Source organism: Carcharhinus amblyrhynchos, chromosome 21, assembly GCF_965287045.1.
Source record: "Carcharhinus amblyrhynchos chromosome 21, sCarAmb.v2.hapA, whole genome shotgun sequence".
Classification (NCBI taxonomy): domain Eukaryota; kingdom Metazoa; phylum Chordata; class Chondrichthyes; order Carcharhiniformes; family Carcharhinidae; genus Carcharhinus; species Carcharhinus amblyrhynchos.
The window spans coordinates 14,733,566-14,750,377 of NC_137344.1; the positions used below are offsets into that span (position 1 = coordinate 14,733,566).

A 16,812-nucleotide genomic window follows, 5' to 3' on the forward strand; every position below is an offset into this window, starting at 1 on the left:
TATCAGCAAATATTTATGCAACTTGTATATCCTGGTAAGTGGCACTGGTATAAAGACTAAACATTACAAGCGCTTGAAATTCTACACTGAAACAAGAGTTACACGTTTTCATCAACGATTATTTAAAAAAAACACCCTGAAACAAACAATTTAGCACCATGCATTTATGTAATGCAAGCTCGCATTAACTTATCAAGCAGAACCCATAAGCCAGGGATTGAGAAACAGCCTCCTTTGGGAGGTGTCAATGTTTAACCTAAATGCTGTTTTGCAGTTTCTTTTCATAATGAGCTACAAAGGGTGCTAATCCTCATAGTCCATTTAAGAATCTGCCAACAATTCTCCAGGTGTACAGTTGCACCGAGGTACTTTTTTTTAAGGAATACAATTTTACTGCCTCCTCACAGTTAGTCTGGAATTTAGAGAGGAAACTGCTTTTAAAGGTAGGAACACGCTTCACGCTTGCTTTGTTATCTAGCGTTGTTAAAAAAAGTCAGGCGACTACGAGTGGTTCAGTGTTATAGAACAGGGTTAAATTGTAACTCGAATTTAGGTGACGAAAAATAAAATATGTAAAATTGATTCCCAAATATTTTATCAATTGTATAAATCAGATCCAGGTAACAGTTTTATTTCACAGGTCAATAATGCAATGACATGCACTGGCTTTAGTGACAGAAAACTGAATATTTGAGGAGTTTCACAGGACTGGAGTTACCTCAACAGAAGGTATCTTTTCATTATGATCATCAGTTCAATTTCACAGTGTTCAACTCAAGGTCTGAATTTTCTCCCTATAATCACAGATTATTTGAAATCCAAGTCTTCTTCACATTTTGTACCATATAATTACAGTCATGCGGTAAATCTGATACTCAAGTCAAAGCTTGTAAGTAGGTATGAAGTAATGGGGTGAATAACTCAAGGCTGTAGGTACAATACAGGGAAAATAGTGAGTTGTGAAGTGCAAAATTCTGATCGTAAGTCTGAGAAGTGCTTTGATTATATTGATTGAAAAATGATCGACTTGTACTCAGAAATTATGGTGAGTGTGCAGTCAAGGAATTCATATTTATCATCCAAAATATCTTGATGGTGATCTCTGATACTCAACTTCTAAATAGCGTTGAAATTGAATAATGTAAGCATTTTACATTATGTGCATGGATTGCCTGTTGGCTGTTCGATTTTCATTTCGTTCAGTTTGGGCATATAGAACAAAGGTTGTCTTTACATGCGCGCATTTAATCAGGTGATACCTTAAGTGACTTTGGAACTATTTTCTGACCAGGAATCCTTACATTTCTAATTTAAAGTTAAATACATATCCCTCTTCAGAAAAAAAGTCTAACAGCCAGAAGGAAGGCAACATTTAAAAATTATTCGCACATCTTTGAGCCTTTATATCTACATCATTGAATCATTCGACAGTGAATGAGTGAGTTTTTTGAACATTATTATGGATCGCTTTAACTAGAAAGGATCATTTTGCAATTTAGAAGTCCTTCTGGATGGATAATCTTGACTGGGGTTGTGGAAGGGGATTAAATATAGGGGGAGCTTTATCAGATTAAAACTAGCTCTGGGTCATTCAGGATCAGGAAGTGTGGGGAATAGTTGGAACTCTCTCCTTGAAAAGGCTGCATATGTGAGGCAATTAGAACTTTCAAGATTATGATTGATAAGAGTTTTGTTCAGAAAGGATATTAAGCGATGTAGAGCAAAATTGAGCAAATGGAGTTGAGGTGCAATCCAACCACAACCTATTTGAACACTGGTGAACAATTCTGGCCCCATTTTCTAAGGAAAGATATACTGGCATTGGAGGAAGTCCAGAGAAGGTTCACTCGGTTGATCCCAGGTATGGAGGGATTTTCTTATGAGGAGAGTTTCAGTAGGTTGAGAATGTATTCATTGGAGTTTAGAAGAATAGGAGCAACTTATTGAGACATAGAGGATTCTCAGGGGGCTTGACAGGGTAGATGCTGAGAGTTTGTGTCCCTTTGTGTGAGAGTCTAGGACCAGAGGGCATAATCTCAGAATGAGGGGGTTGCCCATTGTAGATAGAGATGAGAAGGAAGTTGTTCTTTCAGAGGGGAATAAACCTGTGAAATTCTTTTACCTTGGAGAACTGTGGAGGCAGGAAGGTATATTCAAGTCTGTGATAGACATACAGACAAACCCAAATCAGTAAGGGAATCAAGGGCAATGGGGATAAGGCGGGAAAGTGGGGTTGAGGTTTCTCATTCCAAATCAGTCATGATCTTGAGTGGCGGAGCAGATTTGATGGGCTGAATGGACTACTTCTGCTCCTACATCTTATGGTCTTGTAGTAGTCCTGAGAGACTGTATGGTCTTTCGCTGTTCCTATTTTCATAAATCTCTGATTTCTGCAGTGCTCTGAGTGCAGTATCATATCAAGAGGAACAGCGGGGGGGCTTCTCCCATCCTGCCTGTCACAGGAACCATACTGGGCAAGGGGCGGACAACTCAAAGGTCCATTGATCTTGGTTGAGGTTCTCCAGTTTTGGGGTGAGCACGGCTGGAGAATCTTGCCTCAAAAGGCACGTGAAAAATCCACTGTTGAAACCACCCCAAATCATGTTGGAGGCAAAAATGCCAATAGAGTTTTGCTGTATTATCACCACCATCGCAAAGCCCATTTTTGAGTTGCATGACATATGATGTGGATATTAGAATGTGTTGGCAGTAAATATCCTGTATATCAATCTTCTGCTCTTCTACAACTCCATTTTTCATTGCCCCCTTCAAAATTTGCTACTCTTGTTGCAAACATCAAAGAGTTTTTTTTCCTGAAAAAAATCTGCATTGTAAACAAAATGGCTAAGTTTCTCCCAAAGAAATTCTGTCCAGAATTTTCCAAAGGCTATTCTAAGTGTTGAATTTGTGTGAAAACTGAAGTAAATCATGCTGTTTCTTTTCAGTGGCACTCTCAGAATGAATCACCGACACGCTGGGCACTGCCCCAGCATGAAACACCCTGAAAATCAATGGGTCTATCCTCAACCAGGAGGCCGGCAGCATAGCGCTGAGTGGGCCACTGCGCATGCGTCGATCTGTCAGCGCTGAGATCAGATAATGTGCAGTGACCCCGCACTGCCAGCCTCCCCGTCGCTGGCTGGCTCAATTGCTGGCCAGGCCTGCAACACCTGCATTGTCAGCTCTCTAATCACCCCAAACGGTCAGATCACTGGCCCCCCGAACATGCCTGGGCCCAGCTCCAACCCCTCTCCCTCCCCATACCCCAATTTCCCATGCTGGACCCCAGTGTGGAATATATCCCAAACGTGGTGGCAAACCTCCCGCCTCTTTGCCTCCATACCTCCGCAGTCCCAACCTTCTAAGCAGGCTTCCGCCCCACCCCAATGTCCAGCCCTCAAATACAGATGGCAGCAAGACCGCCAACCAATCACCATGGAGACCCCACCTCCCCATCAGGCCCCATCCCCACTAGGTCCACTTAGCATTGCCCGATGCATGATGGGCAGTGCCAAGGTGCCCTATTGGACACTGGCATTTTGCCCCAGGGGCCACTGTAGCACGGCCCACTGGACAACAGGCAGTGCCAAAAGGGCGGGGCCAGAGGGAGCAGGGCCTATTGGGGTGGGGCCTGTGAGCGAGAGATCAGTGGAAGTGGAGATTCCCACTCTGTACTTGAGATCCGTGGCAGAGGGAGGGTAGAAAGCGATCAAGGTGGCACAGTGGCAAGGTGGTTAGCAGTGCTGCCTCATAGCATCAGGGACTCGGGTTCGATTGCTGGCTTGGGTCACATTCTGTGGGGAGTTTGCACATTCTCCCTCTGTCTGTGTGGGTTTCCTCCAGATGCTCCGGCTTCCTCCCACAGTCCAAAGATGCGTGGTTTGGGTGGATTGGCCATGCAAAATTGCCCCTAAGTGTCAGGGGTACTAGGTAGGGTAAATGTTTGTTGTTAAGGGGATAGGGCCTGGGTGAGATTGTGGTTGACTCAATGGGCCAAATGGCTTCCTTCTGCACTGTAGGATTCTATGACTCGAGGACTGGTCATGCAGCAGGGGTGGGGGGTTGGGGGAGGTGGTGGACAGGGTCTGTCAGGGGGGTTGGGGCTGTCGGGGGAGAGATCAGGATTGCTGGGGTGTGGGCGCGGGGAGATCGAGACAGGCAGTGGGGGTTGGAGTTGGGTGTCAGGGCTGCCCTGGAGACATCTGGAATGCCAGCAATTGGGGGTGGGGAGATTGAAGGGGCAGCAACAGGGTGGGGGGTGGGCCTCAGGGCTGGCCAGTGATTGAGCTGACCAACTATCAGGAGGCTAGAAGTGAGGGGCTACTACACATGTGCATGCACAATGGCCGTTCAGTGCAATGCTGAAAGGACCAGTGGGATTGACATCAATGTTTATGCAAATTCGGCACTTAGAATATTTTTGGGAAGATCCCGGCGTGATTCTTCTCTCTAACTACAAGCATCCGGTGTGGGATATGTACTCGCTACTTTAGAAAGAAAGCAAAAAGGAAACTTTGCATTCATATAGCAACTTTCATTACCTTGTCACCCCATAGCACTTTAAAACCAGTGAAGTACTTTTGAAATGTAGTTTCTATTGTAATGAGGGAAATGCAGGAGCTAATTTTGTGCACAAAAGCAACATTATAGTGACTAGTTAATCTGTTGCATGAGAGATATTGACCAGGATAATGAGGACAAGTCACCTGCTCTCCTTCGAAATAGTGCCATATCTTTAAGTCCACTAAGAGGGCAGTCCGGGTCTCTGTTTAACAGTTCTTTTTACTTCTATCAACTGTTCTGACCAAATTGCAAGGACTAGCTGCTTGTTATGTAGGTTAACAGGCACGGAATTGAGTATATTAAATTAGTTAACTATTAAAATGAGATATGCAAACAAGAAGGCAATTATGCCCAAATTTAATAGCCTTCCCCACGAGGTGTGCGTTTTGCTATATTATTTTCAGATTATCTTTAGCCCTTCAAGGCAAGGTTATTACGTAAATGGTTTTTCAAATCATTAAAATACAGCCTGAGATTCTTTGATTGGAAATCTGCATCATCTAAATATAACTTTTCACCATCAATGTCAATGAAGGACTGTTACATCCAAATATCCAATTGCTTATTCAGTTGTATATTCTAGTAGCTGATATCATAATAAAAGGAAACTGTTAATCTTGGGTGCCTTATCTTAGACATGCCATACATACAGGCATAGATTTCAGATCAAAGTTGTCATGATCTGCTCTGGAAACTGCAGAAACTATAGGGATGCACAGCAATAGCTTGGTAAAAATCATAACCAACTATTACAATGGTATATATGACTTGGTGTATAAAGATTATCATGGTCTACCAGATGGTAAGTGTTGTGCGAACAAAATCCCAAAGGGCAAGCTATAATAACTATTTTCTATTTGTATTTTACTTAGAGTAGAAGTCAGGGATCATAAATTCCAGTAACACTTTTGGAGATTTTAAATGTTAAGTCAAACATTTATTCAGAAATGAAAACTTAAACATACAAGATTACAATTACACAGTTAAAAGTAGTCTTACAGAACATTTTCCCAAAAAAGATTTGTACTTGGATATATTCTCAACACCTCTTTAGACAACAGTCCTTACAAAGAGTAAATCCATAAAGATTCCAATAATACTACGAGCACATCATATGTTGCTGTAGGGAAGGGACATCGCAGAGCTTCTCTCTCTCTCTCTGTCTCTTCCATTAGACTGTGGAAGTTCCGGAGTTTAAAACAAAACCTTATTCTCTGGAACAACTATTGCTATAGACTGCTGACTTTGCTTCTTTTTGAGTTCTCTCCCAGCTCAGATCACATTCCAAGAGGTCTTATATGGCCACAACCAACACAGCTCCCAATCTCTAACTAAATATCTTCTCTTTCATTTTTTCCCATTGTCTTTATCTTTCTGTGAAATTTACTTTCCCCAGGATATAAACATCTTTTATATTCTCCTTATGGCCACCACTTCTTGGAAAAATAATATTTAATAAACTTTGCCTCATTTATTTATGAACTTATTCCAGTTATAAATCTATTTTTACCTCCTCTTAAAATGTAACAACGGAGCACAACAAACCTCCTTCATTTCCTAATACAAGTTTTTACCCGTGGATCACCCAATTTGGCCCTCTTCATTTCAAATGACTGCCTTTCACATCCTGACCTTTTGATGTTCCAAATCTTGTAGCCCAGTTCTTCAGTTCAATTAAGTTAGCTACACACACCCATACACACACGCACATATACATACAGGCATACAAATGCACACACATGCACCCATGCACATAAACACACATGCACACACCCACACATAAGCACAAACAAATACATGTGCACATACATGCACATACATACATACACCCACATGCACACACATACATACACCCACACATATGCACAGATACATATACACACACATACATACACACACACACATGCATACACAGACACATTTACACACACACATTTATACACACACACACACACACACATACACATACATGCAGTCATATACTCTTCTCACCTATTAAGGTTATTGTTCTGGGCTTCATTTAAGTAAATTGTTTGCTCTGGATGATTCCACCACTTGTGTGCCAGTGTAACCCATCAATTAAACTTCAAACAGGTGCTGGGCCCCCTATTTGCACATGGTTCAGATGCCCACCCTTAATGCCGCCCTTTTGTGCCAATAAAACAGGTGGCATACTTCTGGAACAGAATGCTCATGCAGTTGCCATTGAACATTTGAGCACTCATTTTATACGTAACCTTGCTCTGGTGTTACCCGGTGTTTTATTAATGGCATCATTTTGTACTCAGATTTAATTTTAATTTCCGACGTGCCCTTCATCCCTGTATTAAGAATGTCCCAGCTCCACTCAGTGTGTTAGCTCTGTGATGGCCCACCAAACTGGGTGCGATTTTTATGCCTACCCCACTGCATGCTTTCCAGCGGCAGAGGCGGTTCACCATTGTCCGCTAGCAGATCTTCCAGTCCTGCCGAAGTCTGTGCTGTTTTGTGTGATTTGACCATTCCACTGCTGGGGAGTCTGCCGGGGGATGGATGGTGGTCATCTTCAGTGGGACCAGAAGATCCCAATGGCTGGAAGTGCCAGAAAGTTGTATCCTTTCTCACTGTTGTTTATTTGTAGGCTACACGCCTGTACCAAATGCTTCCACCCTTCTTCCGACTAGGAAATCAGTAAGAGCCTTCTGTCATGGCCAGACAATAAAATGAGTTTTGTCAGTTTTTTTTGGGTCTTTGCCATACAATTTTGAGCATTTAACAGCCATACTGAGAGGGCGTTCTGCATTAATACCAAGTAGGTGGCTGTCAACATTAACCTCCTTTCCAACAAATCAAGGAAAATATGACTCTTAATCCACTTCAAAGGATATTGATGAAAGCTAAGTGATAGTAAGCATTGTGAGAAAGGAATAGGCCACGAGACATAGACAGGTTCTAGCCCACAGATGCTGTCAGACCTGCTGAGATTTTTCCAGCATTTTCTAGTTTTGTTTCAGATTCCAGCATCCGCAGTGTTTTGTTTTTATCTAAGTTCTAACCTTAATTCAACACGCATTAAGTCACATTGGAAACATCAGTAAAAAACGGATACAGTTTATTTTCACACAATTCTGAGTTGTCTTGGTAACAGTTGATGTGTTTGCTGCTTTTCCTGTGTAGTTTGTTGTTTAGTGGAAGGAAACCAACCTTTGACGTAGATTAATTTAATTGGCATCTTCATTCATATTGTGATTGAATCTTCATGATATTTATAGATGTTTTGGAATCTTAAACACAAATGGGATGAGGAGATAATTTGTGCCAAATAAGTTCTTTATATTTCTCATCAAAATCAATGATTAGTGTGTTTACTGCTTATACTCTGATTCAGGGTTGAGACAGCTTTGGAAAGAATCACGCAACAGTGTACTGAAAGTATATTCTTGAGAACTTGGGGCTGGAGTCTCTGACCTTGCCTGCAGCTGGGATTCTCCAGTCCTGCTGATGTGAATGTGAGATCCGGCTAAGTGACAAATTCTCCATTCGTGTTGGCAGTATGGTGCGGCGAATGAGATTGGAGAATTTCGGCATTGGCCTGCTGTAAACACCTCACACCTATTTCAATTTTATTTATCTATTTATTAGTCACAAGTAGGCTCACATTAAGAATGCAATGAAGCTGCTGTGAAAATCTTCTTTTCGGTGCCTATTCGGGTACACTGAGGGAGAATTTTATCATGGCCAGTTCACCTAGCCTGCACATCTTTGGACTGTGGGAGAATTGAAGTGGCCGGAGGAAACCCACACAGACACGAGAAGAATGTGCAAACTCCACACAGACAGTCACCCAAATCAGGAATCGGACTCGGGTCTCTGGCGCTGTGAGACAGCAGTGCTAACCATTGTGCCACCGTGCTGCCCCCCTAATCAATGCAATGGACTGTTCCCCATGATGACTGCTTCCATAATAGCTAATAGTAAAGCTTCGACACATAGGAATTGTTGACTGTTGATTACATATTTGCGAAGGCTCACATTTAGTTGTGAAATGCTTGACAATATATAGGCGGCCAATCCCTGAAATGAATGTGCGTCAGTTTCAAATCAAACGTCAGACGTTTTACAGCAAATGGTCATGACTCCATAGCAGTGGTTGTCAGATTCAGCATCTATCGTTACTATTAATATTTCAAAACCCAGGAAGCTTTTAAGAGAGGGCTATCCAGAAGTGTGATGGTTAATACAGCAGCAACTGCAGGATATGGAAAATATTAAAGATTAAACAGTGACATTTATAGGAGTGGCATTTGGAGTATTTAGTAAAGTTGGTTTTAGGAGGAACGAACAGGAGGATTGGTGAGACAGTCTTTCCTCGCCGCATGACCTATTAAAATAACATGGTGAACTTGGCACTAAGTTAAAACAGTGAGCATTCCTGAGAGGCGTTTTTATGAACACACTAAATGTAGTTATAAAGTATAGAGAACAATGCTCACCCATTTTACGATCAGTTAATGAACAGTAGTTTGATCCACTGTTAGAACACCAGGAAGCAAGCCTGTTGCATGATAGACTACACGTACAGAGTGTTACTGACTTTCACTCCATCTCAGTAACGTGGCATTGACGGCACAGAGATGCATTTCACAAATCCATCCTTCGAACCCTGTGGTTCCATTATCATTATTAGGATGAATGACGTGATAAAGTGTGTTATGTCAAAGATGTAATTATGACCAGAAACAAGGCAGAAAGAAGTTGCAGGTTTCTAAAGGATAGAGTCAATAGAGTCTAGACTTGGGTTTACTGAGTTCAAGAATAATTTAGAATTAAGACAACACACTGTATCTCAATGGGAGTTGAGGGAGAAAGAACACTATAATTGTTAATAGATGGAAAATAAGGAGAGTAAATGATTCTGCAATATGTTTCTATTCAATTATTTGGAGTTATTCTTACATTGTTACAATTTTTCCTTTACACTTCCATTACATATATTTTATTCCTGCATTCTCAAGTAAAAAACAAGTGCGTGTGACCTCATGTGCCAATCTGTGTCAGCCTGCTCTCAGTGCTCTATCTGTGTCTGACTGTCTACTCTCTGCACTGAGCCTATCTCTGACTGTTATCTGTGCTGGCTCTCTGCTCTCTGTACAGGGTCTGTGTCTGACTGTCTGGTCTCTGTGTTGTGTCTGACTCTCTGCTCTCTGTGCTGTGCCTGTGTCTGACTGCTCCCTGTGGTCAGTCTGTGTCTGACTGTTCTCTGTATTGTGTCTGTGTCTGACTGACTGCTCTCTGTGCTGAATCTGTCTCTGCTCTCTGTGCTGTGTCTGACTGTCTCCTTTCTGTGCTGTGCCTGTGTCTGAGTATCTGCTCTGTTTTGTTTATGTCTGACTGTCTGCTGTCTGTGCTGGCTCTGTGTCTAATAGTTTGCTCTCTGTGCTGTGTCTAACTGCCTGCTCTCTGTGCTGTGTCTGACTGTCTGCTCTCTGTGATGTGACTGTGTCTGACTGTCAGCTCTCTGTGCTGTGTCTGTTTCTAACTATTCTCTCTCTGTGCAGAGTCTGTGTCTGACTGTCTTCTGTCTGTGCTATACTGTGTTTGGTCCATGACTATGTCTGACTGTCTGCCCTCTGTGCTGAGTCTGCTTCTGACTGACTGCTCACTGTCCTGTGTCTGTGTCTGACTGTCTGCTGTCTGTGCTGTGTCTGTGACAGATTGTCTGTTCTCTGTAGTCCAGATTGTCTCCTTTTTCCTAATTCAGTGAACCCATCTCTTGAGTCCACATTACCCAGTCCTTCAGAAAGCCGCACATTCCTCCGTCCTTCATTTCTGATCTCATATCCATCTTTAATACTTTTGTTCACAACGTCCATTCAAAATGTAACTGAGAAATCTGGGTGTAATACAGAAAATGCTGGAAATACTCAGCAGTCCAGAGAGCATCTGTGGAGAGAAAGAAAGACCATGGTCGGAATTTCCCTGCTCCACCCGCCTCAGGAATCGGAGCGGGCGAGGGTCACACAATGGAAAGACCTGTTACCCTCGGGCGGGATTTTACTGTTTCCCAGTAAATACGACTGGAAAATTCCACCCGGAGTCAACAGACCTTTGCACGGTCCATGTCCTGCCGCTATGATTCCCATGGCGGGCGGGATGGGGAATTTCCACCCTATGCCTCTCTTCTGTGACTTTTCAACTGCTTCTCACACTGTTTTTCCGAGGGTGGAATTTTCGGAAGTGTAACGTGCCGAGAATTAAACAACAAGAACGTTCCACATTTCTGTCTTATTTGCATAATACTGCAAGTAAAACGCAGTATATAATTTGTTGCTTCAGGCAGCTTTTAATCAGCTGCAAATATGCTGGTGCAAGCAATTTGCCATGAGCCAGATGACTGTTGTAAAAACTATCACTGCAACTGTTACATGCCAGATTTATAAAACAAGCGCATGACCTTGGGAATTTGAGAATATGGATTTTTTTTGGTATAAAATTAAGTATGGGATTATATATTATAGAAATTACCACAAAAATAAGGCATTGTGAATCAGTCTGTATATTTTTAGACTCTATTTCAAATCCTGACAGCAAATGATTCTCTTAATAAAATCCTTCATGTCCAGAAGTTCCAAATTCTGATTTCTTTTTTTTTTACTGCCAGAAAAAATGCTGCTTTCCCCCCCGTTAAATTAACTGTTTCACTTGGCTACTGACCTAAAATATCATACACTGAACAGTTAAATTTGGCAGTGAAGTTTAAGATATAAAATTCAAGATTTGGAACTTTAGGACCATTATTGCTTTTAACAAGGAACCGTCAATTTTTGTCAGTGTTTCAAAATATTCCATCAGCATTGTAATGAAGTGTAAGTTATTCGAAATGACAACTAAACTGAAACTTTGAGCTTCACTCTGTGTTACAGTAGAATCGTCTCTGTTAAAAATGATGTCCCATACAACAGCTGAGAAAAACTCTCATCCACATCTTGGTTACCTCTGGATTTGAATTTCCTCCGGGTGCTCCAATTTCCTCCCACAGCCCAAGATGCACAGGTTAGGTGGATTGGCCATGCTAAATTGTCCCTTGATGTCCCAAGATGTGTAGGTTAGATGGATTAGCCACAATAATTGAACTGTGTTATGGGGATAGATGCTCTTTCGGATATTTGGCGTAGATTCGGTGGGCCGTCTGCCCTCCATCAGCACTGTAGAGATTTTATGGATTGTAAGGTCCTGACCAACCCACCTTTTATACCCTCAATCAATGTAAAGTCCCTGAAAACTCTGCTGTCGATTTCCTAGCTCACACCAAGACCCGGTCCCCTAGCACCCCTGTGTTTGCTGACTTATACTGAATCTCGGTTAAGCAATGCACTGTTTTCAATCCCTGTTTTCAAATCTCTCCACAGCTTCACCTTTCCCGATCTCTGTAACCTCCTCTGGCCTCATAATCCTTCATGATGCCTGCGCTCTCCAGTTCTGGCTAGTTATTGCATTCCTGATTGAAATGAAAAGCACGACCACCATGTGTGGAGCAATTCAAATCCAGGTTGCTCATGGTGCTGGAACTGGGGGAGCACAGAAAGCTCTAAGGTTTGGAGGATATTATGCAGATGGGAAGAGCAAAGCCCTGGGGGGAGGGGGGTGGGGAGATTTGAAAACAAAAGTCAGAATTTTCAAGCTGGGAATGTTGTAGGTCAGACGGGTGATGGGTGAACAAGAGTTGGGCTGAATCGAATGCCCTCCTCCCTGGTGAGTTTTGTGGTGGGGGTATTTCACCAGGAGGGAAAATGATGGGACCCCAATCCTTCCTGTCTCCACCCTTCCCATCCCCACCCTCATTAAGTCTTTGCAGGAAGGCCCATTGACAGCTTGTCCACTGATGTCAATTAAGGCCCATAAGTTGATGCACACTTAAGGGACTTATCCTGCCACCACTGGTATTAAGCCAGGATAAAATCATAAGAGAACCTGTGCTTGTAGACCCTTGGGGAGGTCCCTCATACAAATGCATTCACTGCCTGATCAAGGGACTTGGCATTGCTGCTAAAACCCCTCCCTCAACTTCCCCTGTGACCTCTCTCCCGTCATCACTCAGTTATGGTCTGGGACCCAGCGATGAACCTCGACCTTAGGCTGGTGCTATGCCAGCAGTAACTGCCACCTCTCTGGTGGCACGGCTATTCACTCAAGCTACCAGCCACTGATTGGTCAGCAGCTCTTGGTGGGTGGATCTGTGATGCTAGGGAAGGCCTTCATTGTCCAGTTAAGTGCCTGAGTGGCACTTAATACAACAGGCCTCCTTAAAAGAGACAACACAAGGCTCTTGCCAAGTCTCAAGCTGATGTGCAAGACTCCTGTAGCTCCAGTAAATACCACCCATGGTGTGAGTTAAGAGACTGTCATAAACCAGGCTGATGTTATCCGTGAGAGTAATTTCATAGCGAGGGGGATTGAATATAAAAGTAGGGAGGTCTTGCTGCAGCTGTATAGGGCACTGGTGAGGCCGCAGCTGGAGTACTGTGTGCAGTTTTGGTCGCCGCACTTATGCAAGGATATTTTGGCCTTGGAGGGAGTGCAGAGGAGGTTTACTAGGCTGATTCCGGAGTTGAAGGGGTTGAACTATGAGGAGAGGCTGAATAAACTAGGCTTGTACTCGTTAGACTTTAGAAGAATGAGGGGAGATCTCATTGAGACGTATAAGATGTTGAATGGGATGGATAGGAAAGAGGTGGAGAGGCTCTTCCCGCTCAGAAAGGACAGTAGGACTAGAGGGCACAGCCTCAGGATAAAGGGGGGGCAGTTTAGAATGGAGTTGAGGAGGAACTTCTTCACTCAAAGGGTGGTGAATCTCTGGAATTCTCTGCCCGTTGAAGTGGTGGAGGCTGCCTCGCTCAATATTTTTAAGACGTGGGTTGATAGGTTTTTGATAGACAAGGGGATTAAGGGTTATAGGGAGAGGGCGGGAATGTGGAACTGAGCCACGACAGATCAGCCATGATCTTATTGAATGGCAGGGCAGGCTCGAAGGGCTAGATGGCCTACTCCTGCTCCTATTTCTTATGTTCTTATGTTCTTATGAGTGTCCTAACCTGATTGTGTATAATGGTGTTTATGGGAATGGTGTGAGGAGTTACATGGAAGACCCAATGAGGATGGTAACCAGTAGCATATAACACTTAATAAAGACTGTTTATTATAGTAAAGTAAATACAAATAAATTCTCAGTGCGTGAGGCAGCCATTAGCACATATTGTCCAAAACTACTTTATTTACAAAAAAAACTGCACAAACTGACTGCACAGTCTATGGTCATGCCCATTTCAATCACCTGGGATATACAACAGCCCTAACCTACCAATCTTTAATCAATACAATTCAGAAATGGTATACACAAATTGGATTATAATGATCTCAGACAATTACATACAGGAACTACTAAACATGCCCACATCATTTATATAGAAATGACCCTTTTTGATTCATAATACATTTTATGACATTTAAATTTTCAGTTCCATTTGTTCCATTCCAGCCTCGAGTGACTGTCTGTGTGGAGTTTGCACATTCTTCCCATGTCTGCGTGAGTTTCCTCCTCATCAGGTGAAGGAGCAGTGCTCCAAAAGCTTGTGATTCCAAATAAACTTGTTGAACTTTAACCTGGTGTTATGAGACTTCTTACTGTTTCATTCTGGACAAAAAGGACCAATGAAAGTCAATTTGTGGCAGACATAAGTGAAAGGACCCATCAACTTTCCATTGTTTTATGATGGTCTTTCCTTTCCAAAATAGACTGGATGAATTTCAAAGGTGTTAGACAACAACACAGTGTAATGGAATCAACTTAGCTTTGGAAAAAGCCTTTTAGTTTTTTTAAAAAAGCTACAAGATAAGGGGACTATGTTATTGTCTACCTTTAAAATCAGCACAAGCTATTTGTACATAGTTCCATCAGAGCCAGCAAACTATGTGCATATAATTCAACAAGCCAAAGAAATTAACAGCAATACCTCATAAACAGGAGATCCCAACAGAGAGAATGAACGCCCCAACCTGTTCCAATATGGAGTTCACTGGAAGACCAAGCCCTGAAAATTTGACTACAGAAAACCTCCCGGCCAGCTGAGAATTTTTCGGTTCGGTTTGAATCATTGAAACTATCCAACAAACTACAGGCCTGACACGTAGGAGCCAGGGATCACAACTCAAAGACTGAGATAATTGTAAACAATAATTGTAAACAATCCCTTATATCGAATTGTTATGTCTGTGTGAATGTAAAATATCACAATTAACTTAGGAATTTCAGAAAAAAAATCCTTTAGTTTTAAATTCACAAAAGCTTGCTGCTAGAATTTTATAATTGACAGACAGACAACAAGGGATATAAACAATCACATTGGGCATGATCTTACCCTGGTTGATCATCATGACAATTCAAGAAAATAGCAGGCAAGGATATTCTCCCACCCCTCTTTTGTCAGCAAAAATGGTTTTATACTCAAAGGGCACAAGGCCTATTTACACAAAAATTAAGATAAGTTAAGAGCACTTGCCTGCTCCCACAAGACTTCTTACAGCCTCAAGAATCTTCTGCCTTTGGTGGGGAGATGCACAAAAGCAAGAATCACGACTGTTCTGCAATAGCAGGGACTGAGCGCCATGAACATAAAGAACAAAGAACAAAGAACAAAAACAGCCCAGGAAACGGCCCTTCGGCCCAACGAGCCCGCGCCGCCATTTTAATATTACCAGTCCCCCCCTCCACCCATAACCCTTATCTATTGTTTTTATGGCAATCCACATTGAGGGAAACTAACTTAGGGGCAATTTATTACTTCCAATCAGCCTAATAGCACATCTTTGGGGTGTGGGAGGAAACCGGAGCATTCGGAGAAAACCCACGCAAGCACAGGTAGAATGCGCAAACTCCCACAGACACTGGCCCAAATCCATGTGTCTGCACAGCAAACAGTGATAGTCACTGAGCTGTCGTGTTGCCCAGCATCTGGTCCAGTTTAAGCACACACTAACGACATGCAGCGCTAGGCCAATCTCGAACATTCAAGAGCAGCCCAAGTACGACCCATTGCGTGTATGCCTCTCGTTGGACAACAAGGCGGACCGACTTAAAACCTGTGAATTAAAAGAGAAAAAAACATTATTATCACACCATATCCTTTCACATTACCAGGGACGTCCCACTGCTGATGAACTTTATTTAAAACAATCTCCTATATCCTCCCATCTCCAACCCACTCATGTGCCTTTCTAAGTTACTCTTAAACAACTCCAGCATGCCTGCCTCCACCACCTTACTTGGCAGAGCATTCTATACCCCCACTACCGTCTGTGTGAAAAACCTCCCTCTAATATCTGGGATATAATTGCTGTTAACATACCAGGGGATTGGAGGCCATTGAAGCACCCAGCTAGTTGGGGGCATGCCTGAGCAATGCCAGCCTGGCAATGCCCATCTGGAACACTGTATGTGCCCACCTGGCACACTGGCAGTGGCCAGGTAGGCACCATAAGATGCCAGGGGCATTGCCAAAGGGGTGCGCCTTAGTGGGGATGGTGCTTGAGTGAGGGTGGGGCCCGATTGCAGGTCAGGCTTGAGTGGGTGGGGAACTCTGATGTGGGAAAAGGTGTTTGCATGAGGACATGGGGGCTTATGCAGCATGAACTCTGCAAGGGGGCTGGTCAGCAGGGGGAGGTATGCAGGGGAAAGGTGGGGGGTATTCAAGGGGGGACTATGCAAGGGGGGCAGTGAGAGGGGGGCATTTAGAGAGTCCTGATGCCCTGATGGTTGGGAGGGAGTCCATTGTCCTTGGACTCGATGGGGGGGGTCGTGGGTGTTGGAAGGAAGTCTCCCAGTTCTATTGGAGATCGGCATGCCCCACGCAATGGCGCTGGAGCACTCTGAAGCTGGCTTCACCAGCGTACTTAGGCTTCTCTTGTCCCCCAGTGCCAACGCAAAGCTCCCGGCTGTCAAAAAACTGACAGCATGGGGAGATTGCAGTGCCCAAAAGACCAGTGTGGAGTGCTCCATTTTCAGACTTTTATGACTCAGAAGTTTTTTGCAAATATTCTGAGTACCACCTCTCATGACAAAATTTGCTGATCACAGGCAGTAAGGGAACATATACCTACATGCATTCTGTGAAAACAGGTATTACTGTAGAGATTTGCCAGTGACTGGAGTTTATGAGCAAATATCAGTCAATTTATTTTATTGCAATGGAAAAAACATAAACATGTTAGTGTGAA

At 43.1% G+C, this 16,812-nt stretch overlaps 1 protein-coding gene across 3 annotated transcripts in view; it reads left to right on the plus strand.

The window, feature by feature from the left end:
* The first annotated feature begins 322 nt into the window (after positions 1–322).
* Positions 323–16,812, plus strand: part of LOC145356459 (inward rectifier potassium channel 16-like) — a 121,808-nt gene continuing 105,318 nt past the window's right edge. The window contains exons 1-2 of one of the 3 annotated variants that reach the window (XM_080209192.1): positions 326–443; positions 641–729. The gene's annotated coding sequence lies outside the window, so the exon portion shown is untranslated. Of the gene's footprint in view, positions 444–640; positions 730–16,812 lie in introns of all 3 variants that reach the window. The other 2 variants (XM_080209191.1, XM_080209193.1) reach the window with 2 other exon arrangements.